Source organism: Scardinius erythrophthalmus (genome assembly GCF_964197995.2).
Source record: "Scardinius erythrophthalmus genome assembly, chromosome: 16".
NCBI classification, from domain to species: domain Eukaryota; kingdom Metazoa; phylum Chordata; class Actinopteri; order Cypriniformes; family Leuciscidae; genus Scardinius; species Scardinius erythrophthalmus.
In genome coordinates, this window is record NC_138236.1 from 7,032,100 (window position 1) to 7,041,810 (window position 9,711).

A 9,711-nucleotide genomic window follows, 5' to 3' on the forward strand; every position below is an offset into this window, starting at 1 on the left:
TTTAAGTGTATTCATTTAATAGCATTAACTACTCTTTTTCATTATTCCATATCATATAGCTTTGGTGCGATATTCCTTTGGTGGATTGATGTGTTACACCTGTGACATATTCAATAAAGACTGCTCAAACATTGTGACTTGTTCAGCTGACCAGAAAAAGTGCTTCAGTACAAAAGGTGATTACAGTTTACACACACAATCTGCAGTGATTTTCTGCATGGACAGAACTGCTCCTTCTAAATACTCCTGTTTTAGTATTTCCCCCCTTGTGTATTACATAACATCTCCTTCTTTTTTTCCAGTTGATATTGTTGGTATGAATACAAAAGGATGTGCAAGTGATATAATATGTGGGAACGCTCTATTAAATGCCCTGGGGTCTATACCTGGTACTCGGACGACATGCTGTGAGGGAATCCTGTGTAACAGCGGTCAGGGATTGAAACAGAGTCTCTTCCTGCTGCTGGTGACACTTCTCTCCCTCTTTTTCCTCTGAGATGTGCCCTGTTTTTGGTTCTCCGGACTTTTTGTGGTTTATTAACATACAGTAAGACTCTGTTGTAATAGATGAAGTATGTAGTATGCATGGTGGTGCCACTTCTCTTTTTACGTTGCGTTCTGGTTATGGTGAAGGAAAACTTTCTTGGTTAAATGCAGGATATTCTTTTATTTAATTAACCACTTTACTAAAATATATCCAGCTTTATTTAAAATGAAGATGCCTTTTATTCAGGAGGGGGTAGATGGATTGAACATAAGGAAAGTAAATATTATAACTCTAAATTGCTTTATTTATCTATGATAATTATCTTTACTTCTATATTGTTTATGTGTTCCAAGTTGTTGATTTGATTAAAACTAAAACACTTTTTACTTTTACCAATTTTTACTTTTTAAAATGCCTCTTTTAATTTTTTTTTTTACTCTTCTTCCAGAACTTGTCAAAAATCCATCATAAAAAAATATGAATTATATTATGTTTAATGGTGCGTTCAAGTCCTCCTGGGAAGTTCGTACTTACGAGGTGGGAAGTCGTGTTTACGACGGCATGTGCGTTCAAGTCACTTTCGTCGGAGCAAGATGGCGTGAACTTTCTCTTAATTAATTACACAAAAATACTTCAAGGTTAGCCTACTTAAAAGGTTCTTAAACTCTAGTTCTAAAAAATGAAGAACAAAGAAATGTGCATCAGTGTGCTTTGCTTTTTTATGTTTTTAATTAATTTATGAATATCGTTACATAGGCTATATTAGGCTATATTATAATGCCATCATATTCTGTGCAGGCAAAACTTAATGCGCTGTAAATAGAAAAGCCTGACAATATCACTGCTAAATAGGCTACCTTTCGGTATTGTGGTAGCCTATTCCGCCATGATTCTCACTGACACGCCCCCATGAAACTCGTAAAGATCGTGGCTTAAGACGTTTATGATCGAAACGAAGAGTGAAATAAACCATTTTGAAACCATTGATTGAAATAATGGTAAATTCCGAATTGTGTCAGTAATTTTTTCCCACATTAACTGTCCCTCAGTTTTGATGCAGTTTCTTCCAGAACCAACTTCTAAAAGGCTTGTTTTTCAAATATTTAAGATATTATTTTTTTAAGATAAAAATAAGATATTTACATATGAACATTTACATATAGACATTGAAAAATATATATATATATTTTTTTTTCAAATGTTAGTGTAGTCTACTTGGTTCTCAAAGAGTCAGCAGTATCAGTGAAGGGCATGCTTGGAATTAGACTTTTTAATATTTGTGAACAAACTACTTTCATTGTGAATCATTTTATTTATTTATTTTTTAATATGTAGTAGTAGCACAGGCTTTAATTAGCCTACTTCACGAATTTTCAAGGAGCCTGACTGTGTAAAGATTACCAAACCGGAAAATCAGAATGAATATGCAAATGACGCAACGTCCTGCTTCCGTCTAAAATAAGACACATTCCCTGCGTCCTAATGCACACACTATCTATCCTAAATAGTAGCCTATGAGAGATTAGAATAAGTGTGTCCTAAAGAGTATGCCAAAAGTCCCTGGATGGTCTAGCCTACTATAATACGCATGAAAGACCCTCAACTGGCCTAGGCCTAGCCTACTTCTTTTGTTTTCAATAAGGTAGGAAATTAAATGCGACACAGGTTATATTGTTAGACAACGTGAGCTAGGGAAAATAAGTGATTTAGGAGCTTTATACGGATTTTTACAGCGGATGTCACTGAAAACAAGGTAAGTCTATCCCTCACAGTCTCGCTTTCATACCAGTCATGAATAAGGTCTATAGGCTAGTTTATGTTTATAAGTCTATAGCATATGATGTCCCGTTGATTTACAGTATTGACAAGTGTTTTTGTGATAAGAGAAAATTATAACGCGCCAATATGCTGACTATTTTAACTTAAGACATACTACTACTAGGCCTATTATTTGTGTTGGCTATAAGAATATAGTTCTCACAAAATATATAAAAAAATCAAACCTGTTGTGTTTTTTTAATTGGTTCCATCAACATGAATTATTAACCCTTTAAACTCAAATTGAAACGATATAACCGTCCTACTGAGATTTAAAGGATTTAAAGCATTTTTGTTTGACCACACGGGGGTGCTGTTTATCCTGGTAAATGAGTTAGTTACTTCATGTTGTTTTCAGCTCTTAGTGATAAGTCATTCCTGCTATGCGGTTCCTTTTGAAGTCTGTAAGTTTTAAAAATGTGATGTATGCTTTTGGTGTAATATAATGACCGGACGTGCTTAGACACTTTAACTTTATTAATTATGACTCGATTATTTATACACAATGGCAAGAAAATTAACAGGGTGGGAAAAGAGCTAAAGCCATTGATCAGTGAGGGATTGGGTTTACATGAGGGTTTTAATGGCTTTTTAAAATGGAATTTAAAGGGAAATTGATGACATGGGGAAAGCTATACATTTATTGCCAGCTTTGTTTACCATATTTTGTTTGAAACATTTTGATTAAAGCAAGTGAGATGTTTGTTTATTTACTTAAAAAAAAAAAATTATGTAAAAAAAAAAAAAAAAAAAAAAAAAAAAGAGGCTAGTGCAGCACATGGACAACATCTTCAAACCAAAATATTATTTATAAGTATTTCAAATGTTCATGTTTGCTTAAAGGGGGGTGAAATGCTCATTTTCACTCAATCTCCTGTTAATCTTGAGTACCTATAGAGTAGTATTGCATCCTTCATATCTCCAAAAAGTCTTTAGTTTTATTATATTTATAAAAGAAAGATAGGCTGTACCGAGTCTTTCCGGAAAAAAACGAGCGGCTGAAGGCGGGCCGTGTGGGCGGAGCTAAAGCTGTGCTAACAACACACTAGGGCTGCAACAACTAATCGATAAAATCGATAATAATCGATTATGAAAATCGTTGTCAACGAATGTCATTGTCGATTAGTTGGTCTGCTCACGTCACGGGGAGCGTTGCTGATGACGTCACTTTCATGACAACGCAGTCACGCGAAATGGCAGAGAGTAATCGGAGAGAAACATCAGCACGGCAAGCAAAAACTGTATATTCTCATTATATGAAGATGTGAAAATGGTATAGTCTAGTTGAATTCAATGCTACTGTGTAAACAGCTCTGTTTACTAACTTCGGGACAGTCACACTAGATCTATTTTGTATCGAGCATCAGGTTGCGCAATCAGTTCGCTCGCAACATAAGTGATGGATTAAAATAGCGTTACCGCAGAAATAGGTTAAATTAAATGGTGTTTACAAAGTGAAGCACTAAATATAAAGGCAGTTAAATAACAGCAGCAGTAAAATATTGTTTTTTAGTCACTGTAGTCAGTGGTTTTCAGCGAATGCTTGTGCAGTAATACATCATTTTTCCTAACTTTTAACCAAGCCTGTTGTCAGCTGCGTACCTCCATTCCGCTCTCTTTTTATAGCATTTGTCTACTATGTAAGGGATAATCCCGCTTATTACATGGCTACCCACCAAATAAATCAATTATTTTACACAAAATATTGATTTAAAAAGGAGTTTATTGATTTAAAAATGATTGTATTGCTTCCGCTAAAGAAAATAGTCCGTTCCGTCTCTACGGTTAGAATCCTGCGTCCATAGCAACGCTCTGTTTTTCTGGTGTGTTATACTTCGCAGCGGTCTGTTATCAAGAAATAACAGATCGCATTCTACATTGGAATTCAAAATCTGCTGCTTAATATCTTATTACAAACATGTTTGTGTCCTAATTTCATAATGTGAAGTTTATATGAGCAGCGCAACTCAATATTTTGTTTTGTTTATATATATTTTGGATATTTAAAGAAGTTTTACTGTTTAAAAACTGGACATACTTTTGTGTTTGGGGTTTAAAATGTAAAAATTAAAGATTATATTAGTAAAACTCAATGTGTGGCTTTTGCACTTTTTAAAGTACACTTTTACACATAAATACCCTGATTTAGGGTTTTATTTAGTTATAAACAAAAATCAAATTGAATTAAAAAAAAAAACTATCCGATTAATCGAAAAAATAATCGTCCGATTAATCGATTATCAAAATAATCGTTAGTTGCAGCCCTACAACACACAGAGACATTTGAAGCAGTTTTACTCACCGCCCGGTTCCAACGCACGACCGCGAACCTTTATCATTGTGACTACTCGATCCTTAAGCATTAGACGATGGGCTTTGTTTATAAAACAATCATCGTCAAAATCTAGGGAACAAACAGTCTTGCACAACCTCCGTTGATGCTCTGGAAAAACAAACTCCATCCACTGGTCCCTTAACGCTGGGTTCTTTGGGAATCTGTGCAGGGTTGTCTTGCCCTGGCAACCAAAAACCCACTTCTTTGGTGACATTGACTTCCCTAAAGCCGAGCATAGCGCTTTGATGGGCGTACTGCTTTCGTTCTCTTGCTCTGGTCTATGGTTGCGCGCGCGCCCGCGTCCTTCCGGAGAAGTGCCCTTAGGACCCGTATAAGGAAATTCCGCTACATCTGACGTCACACATGCCCATACTCGAAAAAAACTTTCCGAAACCGGAAGGAGCATTTTTGGAACAGAAATGCTCCTTCAAACGTACAATTTAATTTTTGAAACTTTGTCCATGTTTAGCATGGGAATCCAACTCTTTAACAGTGTAAAAAACTCAGTATGCATGAAATAGCATTTCACCCACCCTTTAATTATGATATGACGTTACTAACTAATATGATTTCCATCCTTAAAGTGTCTAGGTTTAATATTCCATCCAATATATCAAGACCTAAATGCATAGTAGGGAAGACGCAGGAATTTTTCTCATGCTCGGTCAAGGGGGATTTCTTCTCAAGGATTTCAGGCCGTTTCATGTCATGTGTCTTTAGGCTATAGTTGCACCAAAAAAAGTTTCATCCAGTTTTGTTGTTACTGTATTCATTGGTTAATTTGCAATGACAACATTGTTTTAACTTGCAGTGATTTGATGGAGTGCATGAATAATGACTATAATGATTTATTTCGTTGTTGTTGGTTCCGTTGGGTCTTTTTGTTGTTGCACAGGAATATCCTCAGAGCTGTGAATTGCATCAGCCGGTTCAGGGAAAGTCTTTTCACTGTCACAGCATCTTGTGCAGCTTACTTTGTCTTTGCTGCGTTAAAAAATAGAAAACTGACATGCACAAGAGACACAAAGATGCATGTGCTGGAAAGATAAGCAAGCCTTTAGGGTTTATAAGTACCTAACCTCTCTCTGTCTCTCTCTTTATCTTTATTTTTTCTCTCACTCATTTTCTTCCTCACACACATACACACGCCGAACAATTCTGCATGCCTTAAGAGGATTTACAGGGTGATTTGAAGTGTAATCAGAGTATGAAATATTAAGAAAGCCAGGGCATCTATACACCGCGCCTCTGCAGACAGGGATAAGAATTTACTTTCGCTCATCAAGTCTAGAAGAGTTCAGAAAGTGTTGTTTGTTTATCGAAGCGGTTGTGTTCATATAACATGATCGTCGACTGCCAGATGCGACTGACACCTTTGCTGTGAAGAAAGTATCTTTCATATTATGACCATTGCATACGATCACGCTACTCTTACTATTTCTATCATACTGTATGTTTATGTTGCTGGAAATAGTACGAGTTTGTGAAGTTGCTCTGGATAAAAGCATGTGCTAAATGAATTGCACATGAATATATTAGCATATAAATAAATGAATGAATTAATGAATATATATCTAGTTCAATCATGAAACTCTAGAGGCCGCGGGCTGATAGGTCCCAATCACATCATTACCGCATGGCACAATCTGATTGGCCTCTGCTGATTCATTAGCCAATGAGACTGGTTACTCAAAATTGAAATAGTCTGGTTCAGTGTTTGCTGTAAGCTAAACCCTCTACCTCCCCCAGCTCCACCTGCCTAGATCTGTTACTGGATTTATGTATATTTATGCAACACAGCATATCTTCCATGCTCACTGCAGCTTATCTGTGTATCTATTAGCACTAGCTAATTAGCATTAGCACAAGTCCATACTTGCTCTGCAGCAGCAGCGTAGCCAAATACATTAAAGGTGCATTAAGCAACTTTTCATGTTAAAAATACCCGTTTTTCTAACCCATACATGCTTAAACAATTGCCTGATGGGCTGAATGAGCCCTTCTATGATCTCTGCGATTGCCTCTATAATCCTGTACAGTAAAATAAATAAGAGGGATTCGGGACGGAATCGACTGGGCGTGACGTCATGCGCGTTCACGCTCACCTGGCCATGTCTGGCAGGTTTGTGTATTCGCCGCCATTATCCGCATCAGCGAAGACAACTCAAGCGACTTTGGCAAAAGTAGAAGATGGATTCAAAGAGACCGGCTTCTAGTTCATCCCAAACCCCAACGCAAACTCCACGTAACCGCGTGCACAACTCTGGTTGCAGTTTCGCGTGTCGCCAGAAGGGGGCATAGTTCTGCAAAAACTCAGAGACTTGCGCAATGCACCTTTAACATTGCCATATTCAAAAACATGCTAAAACTATTCAGATAGTTGTCATGATTGAAATATGAAATAAATATTTTTAATGTTTTTGAAAGAAGTCTCTTATGCCCACCTCAGCTTCATTTATTTGATCAAATATAGTAAAAACAGTAATATTGTGAAATATTATTACATTTTAAAACAACTGTGTTCTATTTGAATATATTTTAAAATGTAATTTATTCCCATGATGCAAATCAGATTTTTTTTTTTATCTTTTATCTTTCAGAAATCATTCTTTTATTTTTGATCCAATAAATGCAGCCTCGGTGAGCATAAGATACTTCTTTCAAAAACATATAAAATCTTAATTATTAATAATCTGTATATATCACATATATATCTGATTCAGCCCATGCAAATCTGAACTTTACAGATCAAATAGCACTTTTCCGGAATAATAAAATATGATGAATAAACAAAAATTGACACTTCCAGTATGCTTGTCCCATAGACTTCAATTGTAAGTGTATTACTATACAGTACATATTCATACTCTGTCTGTCTAACATGAAATGTTTTTAAAAACATTAGCTAAAAAGGAAGGCAGAGCAAGTTATTATTTTGATAAAAGATTATGAATGCATTTTTTAAAAAATAAATTTAAAGTAATATGCACAAATGATTCATTCACAGTAAGACCACGAATGTGCATTAATAAAGTAAACAGTTTATTTTGATTGACATTATTTTCATGTTGACTTTAAATTGTATTTAACCTGGAGTATTCCTTCATTGAAGTACTAGTGTGAATACATGAATGCCAGCAGATGGCAATATTTATCTGTATTACAGAGGATTTCGAGAGAAAGGCTCAATCCTAACCATCCTTACACTTACACAAAAGACTCAAATGGCAAGAAAATATATGTCTGATTTTTTTAATGGTCAACTGCCATTTTAGATATAACCCATGCTGTTAATACATGAACTAGTTAAAGCTTCTACATATACATGTAGGTTTCTATTTGCTGTTGAAATCATACATTGTTACATTCCCTTTTAACACCAATTCTGTTGTATTTTCATTCGTTCTTCATTGCTGGATATTTGTACAGCAGTAAATCAAAACAACACAGCATGTATTCATATGCCGTGGTGAGATTGAAGCGTGTTTGTGCTGTATGTGTCTCGAATGTCGCAGGGTTTGAATATGTCACAAAGTGGCATGTCAAGCACCAGTGCAGAGACTCAGAGAATGTAAAGCTTCCAACAATGGGAGGCGGAAAATGTGAAGGGGAACAATTAAATTACGCCTTGCATGAAGTTTGCTTTTCATTTTGTGAGGCAAATTTAGTGCCATGCTTAATCATTATGCTGTCGAACACGATTTGCAAAAATATTCAAGAGCTTTGCGTGCCTCACTGCCCTTTCTGTATTGAAAAATAATGGGGCTCTATCCAATTAAAAACTGCATTTAAATCAAGAAAGTATTACATGCTCTTTAACAGTATCTCTCCGCTGAAGCTTTTCAGATGCTGACTGTATGCACAAGGAGGACTCTAGCGGACCTGTGTTTCTCTCAGGGTGTGTTATTGTGCTGAGTTTTGTCTTATGATTGAGAACAAAGCTATGGATAGCTTTATAAGGACAGGTGAATTTTATAGCAGTGGTTCTCAACTGGTTTTGCTTCCAGGACCCAGATTTTGCTCACAGTACCTTTTTTATTATCAAATATTTAAGATATATATGTGAACTGCATAGGCCCAACAAATAGGCAAGATTATTAGCATAGCATGGGCTAAACAGAAAAATTAATACCCTTTCTGTTTAAATATATTTTAATGTTTTTCCATGCACCACACAAACCATGTGGTTGCAACACACACACACACACACACACACACACACACACACACACACACACACACACACACACACACACACACACACACACACACACACACACACACAGTACATAACTTTTGTAGTCACATGACCTGTTCATGTATAGCTTCTACCAAGTGAAAGATGAAATTTGATTGGATGCACAACTTTTGATGACATCAACGTCAAATATTATGGGAAGATATGGGAAACATTCTCCTGTTTCTTTTTAAAATTGATCAGCCAGAATTATTTTGCAATGAAAACTATACAACATTATACATGGTTACTAGATATATACTGCTTTTTTTTTTGAGAACAGACCTATAAGTTATGACCTACCAGTTAAGAACCACTGCTTTAGAGTTTATGTAATAATATAATAATTGGTTATAAAATGTTTATACCACTTTTCTCTGCACTCAAAGCATTTTATGGAAGAGAATCTCCTCTACTAACACCAATGTGGCACATTTAGATTAATGCTATATTGATTATACACAAAAAAATATACACACATACACATTTCAAGACCTATTTGGATTGTAAGTTTATACCTCTTGGATATACATAGCAATTTTGTCTGGCATGCATCGATTTTTCTTGGTTGCATGCCTGGCAAAAATATGATCAAATATTTGTATTCTTCTGTATGAAGAAACATTGTCTATATAAATGCACTTAACCAGATTTTACTGCTAGAAAAAAAAATGGCAGCGCTCTAAATTACAGTTCATACATAAATCCATGTTCTTTATTTGATTACTAGCAGGCTCTACCTACTCTTTTTACTTTTTAATCACACCCTACAATCGTATTGCATGTAGTCTACTGTAATAATGTCATGACTACTGAAATGACATGTTTACTTGT